The sequence below is a fragment of the Phoca vitulina genome, unplaced genomic scaffold (assembly GCF_004348235.1).
Source record: "Phoca vitulina isolate PV1807 unplaced genomic scaffold, GSC_HSeal_1.0 scaffold25, whole genome shotgun sequence".
Classification (NCBI taxonomy): domain Eukaryota; kingdom Metazoa; phylum Chordata; class Mammalia; order Carnivora; family Phocidae; genus Phoca; species Phoca vitulina.
Window position 1 is genome coordinate 15,002,632 of NW_022589728.1, and position 13,024 is coordinate 15,015,655.

General features: G+C 39.0%; 1 long non-coding RNA gene across 3 annotated transcripts in view; it reads left to right on the plus strand.

Moving 5' to 3' along the window:
* The first annotated feature begins 1,408 nt into the window (after positions 1 to 1,408).
* The window catches only part of LOC116642964, a 40,625-nt gene continuing 29,009 nt past the window's right edge, over positions 1,409 to 13,024 (plus strand). For all 3 annotated transcript variants that reach the window (XR_004301459.1, XR_004301458.1, XR_004301457.1), the window contains exon 1: positions 1,409 to 1,648. This is a non-coding gene — a long non-coding RNA (uncharacterized LOC116642964). The remainder of the gene's footprint in view (positions 1,649 to 13,024) is intronic.

Below are 13,024 nucleotides of genomic sequence, written 5' to 3' on the forward strand. Positions count from 1 at the left end.
ACTGATATGGTCATTCCAGACAGAATAAATAACTGAGGAGAGCAAGGGGTGGGGGGGGGGAGGAAATGCTGACACAGGTCTGGGGGATCACCATTTCATAATGGTTAGTCAGGGAGGGTCTCACTATCACAGTGTCCTTTGAGCACCGATCTGAAGGGAAAAAGTGCAGCATGTGTATATCTGAGAAAAGAAATATCCAGGCAGGGGCAAGATCTCTGAGGTGAAAGCATGTTGGGCATGATTGAGGACTAGTAAGGAGGCTGGCAAGGCTGGAGATGAGTGAGGTCAGAGAGGCCCAATCACCTATGTCCTTTGGGGCCACAACAAATACATTAAGGACGTTGGCTTTCGTCTGAATGAATTGGAAGCCAATGCAAAATTGGACCAGAAGAGTCACATGCACTAACACATTGTTAAAGGATCAGCTGTGCTGGTAAAGGTGGAAGCAGAGACGTGAATTGGGACAATGTGGCAATACCTGGGGGAAGAGATGAGGGTTGTAGGAAGCAGGGTGGTAGCAGTGGAAAGGGTTAAAAATGCACATCTTTTGAGAATATAACTGACAGAATTTGCTATGGGTTGGATGTGAGTGGAGAAGAGAGAAGGCATAAGAAAGACTCCATGATCCTGGGCCTAAGCAACTGGAGGAATAGAGTTGCCATTTAAAGAGATGGCAGAAAGGCTACAAAAATACTGATTTGAAGGGGTATGTGCACCCCGATATTTATAGCAGCATTATCAACCATAGCCAAACTATGGAGAGAGCCCAAATGTCCATCCACTGATGAAGGGATGAAGAAGATGTGGAATATTACCCACCCATCAAAAAGAATGAAATCTTGCCATTTGCAATGACACGGATGGAGCTAGAGTGTATTATGCTGAGCAAAATAAGTCAGTCAGAGAAAGTCAAATACCACATGATTTCACTCATATGTGGAATTTAAGAAAAGATTAACATATGGGAAGGAAGAAAAAAAAGGAGAGGGAAACAAATCATAAGAGACTTTTAACGATAGAGAACAAACTGAGGGTTGATGGAGGGAGGTGGGTGGGGGATGGGTTTGATGGGTGATGGGCATTAAGGAGGGCACTTGTGATGAGCCCTGGGTGTTGTATGTAAGTGACGAATCACTGAATTCTACTCCTGAAACCAATATTGCGCTGTATGTTCACTAACTAGAATTTAAATAAAAACTTGAAAAAGAAAAACAAACAAACAAAAAGCAAACAAACAAAAAGGATGGCCAAGAAGCAGGAGGGCAAAATTCGGTGATAAGGAGGGAAATTGGGAGCTTGATTTTATTAGATCTCTATTACAGGTCCAAGGGGAGGTATAGAGTAGGCAGTTGGATTATATGAGTTTGGAGCTCAGGAGAAGTCCAGCTGGAGATATAAATTTGGCAGTCTTCAGAATCTAAGTGGTATTTAAAGACACAGGGCTGCATGACAGCAGCTATGGGGTGAGTATAGTCAGAGAGGAGAAGGGGTCCAAGGACTGAGTCTGTGTCTATCCGCCTCAGAGGCTGGGATGAAAAGGAGGAACCAGTAAGAAGGAGGACCAAGATGGTGGTGTTCCAGCAGCCAAGTGAGGGATAGACTTCAAGGAGGGGGTGAAAAGCTGCGTCCAATGCAACGGATAAGGCAGGTGAGTGACAACATGGAGCTCACTCACAGGATTGGTTTTGGTGTGGTGAAATGAGTACCAAATATATGCTAAATGCTGCAGGCATTCCGATATAATTTCTCATAGTATTTAATTTCCACAGCCCATTCTCGTCTCCTAACCATTCACCTAGAATTAGTAATCAGGAGTCATTGGGCGGGTTCTTTAAGGTAGGCATAATTTTAGACACTGGGAAGATAACGGCTTATTTTTTTCTGAAGAGCTCCAGGAACGAATTCTCTACCCACCCCGCCGCCCCCACCTCCCACGCCAGCCATTTCTGCGTTTGATCAACCTGAAGTTGAACATATTTTTTTTTTTTTCTTTACATTTAACTGGACTCTATCTTTAGGCCCATTTCGTCCTGTCAGGTCCTCTGCCAATATGGAGAGCAATCAATCACCATCACTTTCATAAGAATGCCCTTTGTGTACTTGGGACTAGTAATCAAATCACCTCTTAACCTGCTCTTCTTTAGGATGAACAACGCTGCTGCCTTTCATCTTTACTTAAAGGTCCTACTTTTACCCTTTTCACGTGTATGAAGATAGCATATTAAGTAAGTAGGGGCTTCTCTAGGCCTTCTTGCTCCCTAGTCCTGCAGACACATTTTTTTTAATGATATTTATAATCCACGGGCATCCCTTGACCTAGGAGAGGCAAAAGAATGAATTTCTCTGGATCTTAGATTCTATCATAGACCTGACCTTAGCAGTGTGTACACCCAAGAGTGTGTGTATGTATGTGTGTGTTTGTGTGCTAGCAGTGAAGAGAGAGGGAGGGAGGGGGCAGGGAAAGAAAAGGAGAGAGAGAGAGAGAGGACAAGAAAGCAAGAAAGCACCTGACTCACAGTTTAGCTCAAAGAGAATCACTTCACTTCTGGTGGCTGTTCGCCAGCCAGTGTGGTTGGCTGGTTGCTGTCATTTATTAGCAAGATTTTGGATTTCAGTATACCTGTATGTCCTTGAAGTGTCTGAAGGATTTGTCTTGCTTCTAAAACAGATAACGAACGGGAGCTTTATCGGAGGAGCTTGGCTTCCTGTAACTGCTCTTCAGTTTGTCCTACTTCCAAAACACTCTGTGTCCATCCCCCAAGTCTGAACCTTTGGGCCATCATGAATAGCGACAAGTGGGCAGAAACACAACCTTAGAAGGAAAGTACTCCAGATCTTAGGTGCTTCAGAAAGCCAGTGGTCCTCAGTAGGGATATTACAACGTTATGGCTGAACAGGGGTCTCTAGCTCATGAAGCTTTTGTCAGTCGCAGAGCATTGTTCAGTTGGTTGAGATTTCACAGATTTTACATCTTTTGACGTTACTTATACCCCTTGCATTTAATTCCATTTTGGCCACTCATCTTGGCTAGCCCACTGATAGGTTAATCAACATCTAGGGTTTATAAACTATCTGACTTTAGTTTTTCCATATGTAACTTGGAGTATCCCATAACTGTGAACCGGAAATGCACTTTGATATATGTTAAGAAAAATTAGGTCTGTACAACGAGATGCTTTATTTGTGTGAGCAATCCACACAGGATAAGAAACTAAGGCACCTTACAAAGAAGATTTATAATTGTTTGGCAGCACCCTAATTGAATGCCCCAATTGTATCTGTGTCTGCAATCGCTGATGTGCTGATCTGATTCGATATTCTGAAGCCTTGATTTTCTCAAAGGTTAAAGCTGAAAATAAAAGCAACACTGCTTTGTAATGTCTATTGATCCTGAGTTTATAATAATGTCTTTGGCATTGTGGGGGAATCGTTGCTTATCCTGACAACCACAGCTTGCTTTTAGTTTTAGCTACCGAGGCTATTAAATGGGCAGGTGAATGTTCTCTGGAATGTTCTTCTTCCAAATGATGCACATTTAACTACACAAAATATAATAAAATGCTAGACCTCCGTGTCACAAATTCACAGTGGCAAGAGGGAGAGAATCCAGCTCCACTGTTCTTATCTCACTCATGCTGACTGCAGAGGCCTCTGAACAGCAGGGAGGCAGAAATGAAATTTATCACTAGATAAGCCTTCCGAGATAAGGGTGATGGTATATCTAGTAGATGGTATTTTCCAGAGGGCCTCTGGGTGAGGCTCCCAGACCCTAGAATCACCACATTTCTCCCTTGCTGAGCCTGGAGCTGAAAAATAGCAAAGCATGCAATGGTGCACAAATGTGCACTGAAATTTTTAAAAATGTTCACTGACCTTTAGGGAGCTTTCATGCTTTTTAAGAATCTACTGACCTACAGGCAATTTACTGCACATAAATGCCTAGTTTCTGCTGGGAATTCAGCTTTGGGCTTTTGCCTGCTGCTTCTCTCCTTTCCTCCTTTCTTCGAGCAACCATGCTCTGCAGCAAGACCCCAAGTGTTTCAGCCTACAGGGAGAGCATGGGACTAGCCTCTCTGCCTGGGCTGGCTCCGGACCGCTGTTTGCTTGCAAACATTCAGTTACCAGCAAATGTGGAGTCAGCTCTGCTTCTGTTCCACTTAATTTTCTTCACCCCATGCAGTGGGCTTTTCTCTTCTGCTGCCCCAGCTGTTCTGGCTTTTCCCAGGATGGCAGAGTCCGCCCCAGCTGCAATCTGCACTTCCTACAAAGTTCCTTAGTCGCCTCCTTGACCTCAGCTTCCCTGCTTAGATTTTTCATTTCCTGAGCCTTCCAAACCAGCCCTGCAAACTTTGTTCTGACAGCCGTAGCCCTAGCAGCAAATGACAACAGCATTGACGGAAACAACGGTGTGGCGTTGACTCAGGAGTCAGACCCGGGTTCAAATTCTGCGTCTTATCGTTACCTGATACAAGATGCTTAACCCTTCTGATAGCCTTGGTTTCTTTAAAGAGAAGGATGATACCAGTCTGTTGGAAGGATGAATTACAATGATATGTGCCACTTCTAGTCCATAATAAGCCCCTCCTAGCATTAGTATTCACCTGTTTCCCTTCCTGAAAGTATACTCTGCTCGAGGTCATGTTCCGGGGTCAGTACACAAATGTACAAGATAAACAGCCACCCTGCTTCACGGGGCTTCTAAACTATTGGGCGGTTTGAGCCTAAGTGTGAGAAAAGTTAAGACCTGTTCCAGGGTTTAAATGAAGTCTGAGATGTAACAATGGGAGAAAAACCACAAGGTAGAGATGATTGATGAATTAATGTGAAAGACGGTGCGTTGTAAGAATTCACTATCAAGTCAGAGTTTGTGGGAATGATGCAATCTGAACTGGGTCTTCAAGACGAGTAGAAGTTTAATGGAATGGAGGAGGGCATGATGGGCAGAAACAGGACTGAACAAATGTGTGGAGTCGGGGAAGTGCAGGTGTGTGGGGAACAGAGAGTTCCTATTTTGGCTGGAGCGTAGAGTTAGTTCTGCAATGGTGGGAAAATTAGCTGACAAGAAGTGTTGGGACCGGGGTCTGTGCCAGATTTAGCAAATACAAATTTAAGATGCCCAGTTAAATGTGAATTTCAGATAGACAACAAATATTTTTTTTTTTTAGTCTAGCTATGTCCCAAATTCTGCACACTTATAAAAAAAATGTTTGTGGTTTAATCTGAAATTCAAATTTATCTAGGCATCCCACATTTTATCTGGCAATCCGATGTTAAACACCAAGCCAAGGATCCTGCCCTTGACCTCACATCACTGAAGGTTTTAAAGAGAGGAGTGAATGGATTCATAAAGCATTTTAACAGAGATAAAGTTGATGAAATGCCAGAATGGCTTAGAGAGAGAGAGAGAGAGACAGCAAGCTTAGAGGCAGGAAGATTGGCCCAGGGGGTGTATTCTTCCCCACTTTAAACCCTTGCTCTCTTGTACATACATATAATTCTCCTAATAGCTTAACGGCCAAAGATGTATTTGTTTTTTTTCTGAAATTTAGAAAATTATGGAATGTGAGGATGCTGGATGAAAGTTTAGTGCTTCACATGGAGATGTTTCTAATTAACATCAATCCAGGCTCCAAGGACTATTAATACAGCCCATAGCGAGCTGGCATCAGGAGCCCCTCATGTATCATCGGTGGAGGGGGATCATCCCCAGCTCTTTCTAGAATTCCGTCTGTGACTCTTAGTGATGAGCATGTTTCCTGGAACACTACTGCTTTGTTTTGATTTAGAGTCTACAAAGACAGGAAGAAGTTTAAATTGTAATGCTCTCCTTGGATATTTCTATAGACCAACTTAGAAAACACTAGCACATAATTTTTATTCATTTTTAGAGATTTATCTGGTTGCCATGTAAAATTAGGTTTCCATATTGAATGCTTTTTTAACTCTCTCAGTAGAAGAAAACAGATCTTTAGGTTGTTTTGTTTTGTTTTGTTTTTGTTTTTGGATAAAGGAATTTCTAAGGTTATGATTTTTAAGACAATTTTCAAAATGGATTTTTTGCTTTTTATCAAATTTATCAAATTTGATCTAATTTGCTGAAATTCAGCCTGTTGAAAATAATAATATTATACATCTTATTGATGGTTTGATTATTTGCTCAAGCTATTTTACTAAATACTTTCACTGGAAGAGAAGGGACCCAGGGAACTCTTCCAATCCTGAAATTGAGTTTAGAAGATTCTGAAAATATGTATGTGTATGAAAATCTTTCTTTTTCCATTGATTAAATAAGAAGTTAAAATATGTATTTGCAGAATCCTACTAATTATATAATCATCCAAATGCTCACCTTTGTCCTCTGGTGCAAAGACAGGTAGATATTAATATCAGATGCTCTGATCCTATGGCCAGTTGAGATTTTATGCTCAAAACATTTTAATGAGGACACTAGGTGCATATGCCTGCAATCACTTTTTTTTTTAGAAGTCCTGGTGACTCTTACTTTAGTAATCAATAAGCAGTCTTTGCTCCTCAGAATCAGAAGTTTGGGGTGGCGTTAGGCAAATTGTTTTTAGCATGTGATGCTTTCTCACATAGAGACACTTAATGTGTGTCCCCAAAGAGACATTATTCTTTAACTGCTTACTTTATCTTCCGAAGGCAGTGTTGTTTCTTGAAAAGAGGACATTCAGATGCAAAGATGCAAATGACAGAAATGCGTCTCTATTTGATTCTTAGGCTAAAAGTCAACCAAGGAAACCTAATCAGTAAAAAATGCATGCAGACCATGTAGAGACTCATTCTACAGGATTAATCTAGGTCCATCAGTTCAGAATATGAGCTCTAGATCACGGTGATAGCCAAGTGTGTGAAGATGCTGAGGCAGGTCTCATTGCTGCAGGGGCTTGCCCGTACTGAATGCTGGCCATGGATATGTGCTTCTCATCACTCAGGAGACAGCAGGGATGAATCTGTTCACCAGGGAAACACCTTTCCCAGTTGCTGTGCTCGGAGCTCAGGAATTTGAGACCAAGTGGCCAGAATCATCTGATGGATGTAAACTAATCCTTTGAGTTTCATTTTGGTTGAAGATTTAGCTCCTTAAATGAAGGAGTTAGAATCGTGAGTACCATTCTCTGTCTAGTTGGAATCCTTATCTTGCAGTTACTAAAGAAAATTCTTGAGAACCATGCAAATGAATTCGAGTTTCAGAAAACTGGCCTTCCCTCCAAATCCCATTTCTAATTCTATAGATTAGTTTTGGAATTATTTTTGAAATGCTGTTCAACTCTTTTGACCTTCTTCACCCCAATTTAATTGTCTCAAAACCTTGGATTGGTTTTACCCGTATTTACCAATGTTGAATCCTCTTATTCTCTTTCCCTCTACAGAATGAGATAATGTACATAAGTGCCTGTAGCAAATGCACACAAGAGTTGCTCCATGTGGATTCCCATGAAAACTAAAGCAAGAAGGATAAGCAGGGCAGTAGTCTTGATTTTTTTTTTTAATTCTCATTCCCAAATTCTTCCCAAATTTTGACTTACGGGCCGTTGCTTAACTTTCATGACTACCTAGGTTTTGTTCCCCTGGCTTATGTTTCTTCTTTCACGCCCTCAAAAAAAATATATATATGTGTGTATTATATAAACAGATATGTATTATATAAACTTTCAAGTTAGTTTTATTGCAGACTAGGTATGCTCAGATAAGTATTAGAGAAAAGCTTCCGTTTGGCTTAGGGGTAAGAAGATCAACATTTCCTTTCATGTAGAGAAGGGTTCTAAAGCCTACTTTCTGTTATCTTCTTAAATAATTTGGGATAATCGAGTCTTTCAAAAAATAGACCTAGTGCCCTTTGCCTGGGGCTAGCAAAAAACCTTTTTTGGAGATGAAGTAGCTTGCCTTTTTTTTTTTTTTTTTTAATCCTTATTATATAAGCCGAGGGTCTTTGGGAGAAGACAGGCTGCTGTGCACATGCTTTTTTTCTTTCCTTCCTTAAGATGGATGACCCACCAAAATTTGCCAAAAATATGATTCTCATACGCATTTCCATAGGATTGAGAATTCTATAAATTGTTGGGTAACCTGTTAGGGTTCTCCAACTCTGGCCGTCTGCCACATGCACTGAGGGCAATTTCATGAAGACAATGCATTAAAAAATTAGTTACTCGATGCCAACTAAGATGCTACTTGACCCAGCCAAGAAGTCAGCCACGTTATCCATGAAAGTCATTCCATTAGCATGTAGAGCAACACTGATTTTTATAGGAGATGAAGTTAAATGTGTCATGCTCCTGATAGAGGAAGCCGGGCTATGTTGGATTAGCAAGGATAGTTCTCCGAGGAGATGAAGATGAAGCTCGGGGTAGCAGCCAGAAGGATGGTGGGAAGTGATAAGAAACCAGCCACTGTTGAAACCAAATGGGAGTCTGGATAAGTTGAAGAAACCTACAGCAGACCCAGAGGGAGGTTTGCCGCATAGAGGAACCCAGAGCTGTCCAGGACAGGTGGCGTCCTGGTATGCCAACACCCTTCCTCAATCTGATAATTAAAAATGTGCTAAACAAAAAGCCTTCTATTTAAAAAAAAAAAATCATCCCTAAAAGCCCAGGAATCTTCTCTTTGGATTGGATCCTTTTTAAATACAGGAAAATATTGTTGTTGCAAATGAATGCATAAATATTTCAAAACTTTAAAAGCTCCTAGAACCTATTTAAATGATTGCTTGTCAAATGGGTATATCTTTTGTCTCTAGATCATTCCTACAGGCTAAACCAAAGGATGCCTGTATTAATTCCCTTTTGTGAAAACAGCATCCAAGTGTTTTACAGAGTGTATGACTGTGGTGCTGTAGAATCCGCTAGTTTAACATCATTCCCCGAACTAATGCAGCACAGATTGGAGTTTCTGGAGTAAAGGTATCTTGTGTTTACGTATTTTACTATTTTGGCACAAAATGGCTTTTGTTGTGATGGGAAGCGGCACATAAACTCGTGTCCTATGCCTTCTAAAATAAAAATTGTTAGCATAAAATAAAAAAGGTTAGCATTCCAAACATTTCCTGTGCTCCGAGTAAAAGCAACACCGTGCAATCTGAAATCCTTCCAATAGAGGGCTCTATGGGTTTGATTTAGAGCAAGAAAGAAAGTGAGAGAAAACTACTTGGGTTTAGGTTGCTATAGTAAATTCTGTATTATCCTTAAAAATAGAACTGATAAAAATGGAGTCAGTTGAGTTGAACTGGAAGAATCATCCAAAGATTAAATGTAAGGTCTACTCTTACAAGGCAGAATTTCATAATTCTTTGAATTGATGTTCTTTTCAAAAGGCAAAATACATTTTACCATCTCTAAATAAGAAAGTAGGGAAATTAGAGATATTCCATGCTTTGAAATACCATTAATATTACCTCATTCGGTTACATTTTAAAAGAAAAAAGGAGCTACTGCATTCATTCTCTCTTTGGAGACATTTTATCTTTGCTGTTGTCAAATAATTTAGTGTTGGCGTAAGGAGATGTATTATGTACGTAAAATGCATTGTAAATATTTAATACACAAAATATGTGTTTGTATGCACGCAAAATGCAAAATGTTACTAAAATGTTTTATAAAAACAAGTGATACTGTTTAGAAAGGTGAAGTACAAAGGCATAAAAATAAGCTCTCGTGAAATATATTTCTTTACTTAGGCATACTATGCAGTCTACTTTTTCACATTAGGCCTAGCTTTTTATTCTATTTTCAGGTCGGAGAAGCTTACAAGATATGCATTAAAGTAAAGCAAAGAATAAACTAAAACAAATTACTTTGGGACTGTAGATCTTTGTCTTCTGATTTTAGGGAATATTTTATTTTTGTCTGATCTCCTTCAGTGTTCTTTGAAATGCATAGGCTCATTATGTTCTATGAGCAGACAGCCTTTAAAAATTTTAACTCATCTTATTATGTCTCGTTGAAAATGTTTATTTCATTTGGTGTAGGGATGCTTTGATGGCAAACTAATATTCAATTTAAGTAAATAATTTTGAAGTTTGGATACATTTCCTAAAATATGTTTACCTCAAATTCCCAACTTGCTGTTTTAAAATATTCTCTAAATGTCATTTAGAAATACTAGGATCTTAATAAATGCCTATATTCACTACCAAAATGTTTCCTTCTAGAACTTGAATGCACATGCACATTATAATTTAATATTCTGGTTCAACCATTAGTATATAAACTATGTATAATGTATTTATTTTATATATATGTTCTTATGTAATACTCTATTAATATATTCTGTACTTATAATCTATATTTCTTCAAAAGGCATTTAGTTATTTTTACTATAATGGCTTTGACCTGCTAAGATTTTGTTATGTGTAGTACTTTGATCTGATAACATTAATTTTAAAAAAACCTTGCTCATTTTGAATAGTATGTTCATAACATATGTCCTTACTATAGTCTGTTATCAACCAAATAAAATTTGGTTTGATTGTCTATAAAAGCATTTTCAATGTGTTTTATTTACAAAACATTTCGTTAAAACAGAATAAACACAACTGCAACCTAACAGTTCATATAGAAGAGTTTGATTGGCAATTTTATTTCCATTTGTCTTTTTTTCCCCCTATGAACTGGGGAAGAGAGGACTTCTAATAAAATACAAAGAAGACTGAAACCCAATTACTTATTGTTATTTCAGGTATTTTTAAAAGTAAAGCTTATTTTTGAAATAGTTTTCACTGTAGATAAGTATGTTTTCTAATTTTTGCTTTGTTTTGTTTAAAATGAGGTTGTCTGGAGCATGAATGACGACTTTCAAGAGATTTCCTAACAAAGATTCAGTAGCAGCAAACAACTATGGCTTCATAGGGCTGCTATTTGAATATTGTAAGATCTTACCTGTATTTCCAGAATTCTTTCTGACACATAAATTCTTCAGAATATTTCCCTCTTCACATGTAGGGAGAATTATTTGGTTTGGCTTATTTTTACTTGTCAAGAATGAACTTAACGTCGTAGGCACTGTGCCCTGAAAGTGTAGAGGACAGAGTGAGTATGGAGTGAGCGCATCTAGAATTATTTGCTAAAATAATTGTCCTTTTTTTGTCATGGGGTCCAGATATTTACATAACTTTTCCAGGTGGTGGTTAACCTTCACTACTATTTCAATCTTTTTATTTAAAATATGATCATCTCAAAATACAAATGAAATGCTGAGTAAGGGTAAGGTGGCTACATTTCAGGCTCAATTTCAACTAAAGGTAACCACCTATATTTAAGCATACTTTGTATAATGTCAGTAACATGTATATACAGGTAAAATTTCATAAGGAAGTAGTCAAGTCGTGTACCCCATCGTGTTTATAGCAAGGCATAAATCCGCATTATTTGCATCTGTGAGTACCGCTTTGTATGGCTACATGAAAAAAAATAACGAAAAACAATAATATTTTCTAAAACCTGAATGCACAACTAATGGTTTGCTTTGAGCACCTGCCAGCTTGGGTTGCTATTAAAGCCACCCTGGAAATTCTCCTTTCTTTGTGCAATATTTTATGCTTTCCTTTTCTTCAGGGCAGATTGGTTCTGCCTGCACTTTATTCCTGAACCCACGTTCATTCAGAATGGATTGGCAGACTTAAATGGTCTATCTAGTGCGGCTGCTGACTAATAATGCCCCTCCCCCAACCCGGCTCCCACCCCATCGTACTCGGATGATTCTCTCTCCCTCTCCCTCATTCTCTCTCTCTCTCTCTCTCTCTCTCACACACACACACACACACACACACACTCACAGGCACCAGTGGCCCTATTGTCAACAAAGAATGCATAATGGTGAAGTACTCAGCACTAATTTTGGTGATGTTTTGCCTTGCATGTTTTGAAAGTATTTCTGAAGAGTATAAATAAATGTGCCCTAAACTCTCCCTCTTTCTCTATGTCGAGGTTTGGAGCTAAGCTCTCATCCAAAGGGGCAACCTCAGAACCACAGTGACCAGAATGCTTTCAGGGAACAAATGTGTGGCTCGATGGCTTCCTCTGTTTTCAATAATATAAGCACCATATAGATTTAATAACAGGGTGATTGAAAACATTTCGATGATGGGGCAGTTTCTCTGATCTGCAGAGGAGAGAGCATCTGATTTGTTCGTGTACCAATTAATTATTGAAGCAACAGAAAGTACAGGCTACTATGTATACTTCCCTCTTGGAAAGAGGAGGGAGAGAGAGAGAGAGAGAGAGAGTGTGTGTGTGTGTGTGTGTGTGTCTGTGCTCTTGGGCTCATGTTTATACACAGGTGTATATTACTTAGAAGAGAAACTTGGCCAGAAATTTCTTCATTTTGACCTTGAAAATTATTGGGAGATTTTCTCTGTGTGTGTCTGATAGGGTAGTATTTTGATATAATAGGACATAATCCTTTTTTTTTTCCTTTTCTCTTTTAATTTGTTCTTCTTCCACACCACATAAATGGGCCTCACAGTCAAACATCACCTTTAATTTTAATTTCTATTTCTAGCTTGTATTTTGTTAGGACCTTTCCTGTTTTACAGTCTACTCACTGATAGGGCACCAGATCTGTTGTGAGCAAGCAATACGGTTTTGTTTCATGTTCCAATAAATATCATTCTACTGTGTAGGGCATTCCTTATATTTTGTGCTTATTTAGTTTGGTTAGGCTGGGGGCGGTGAATGTTTCATAGTACTCGGACTTGAGTTCCTTTTTTTTTTCAGAGTCTGGGACTCCCTAAAGTTTTAAGGTAAAGGGAGAACATATTCTTGGGTCATTGTAAAATTTGTTGCTTTGTATTGTGACAAAAGTGTTTCACATGCCTGACATCCTCATAATAATATTAAGCTCTATTTTTTAGTGTGATGTACTTTATACATTTGTATAAATGTCACAGCCTGTAATCACTTCCTTTGTCATCGACGATTAATCTAAAAAAATCGAATAATTCACTGCCCCTTGCCATTTACATATCGTCTGCTGCCATCTGCTCTTCTCAGCAGCAGTAAATGATGGG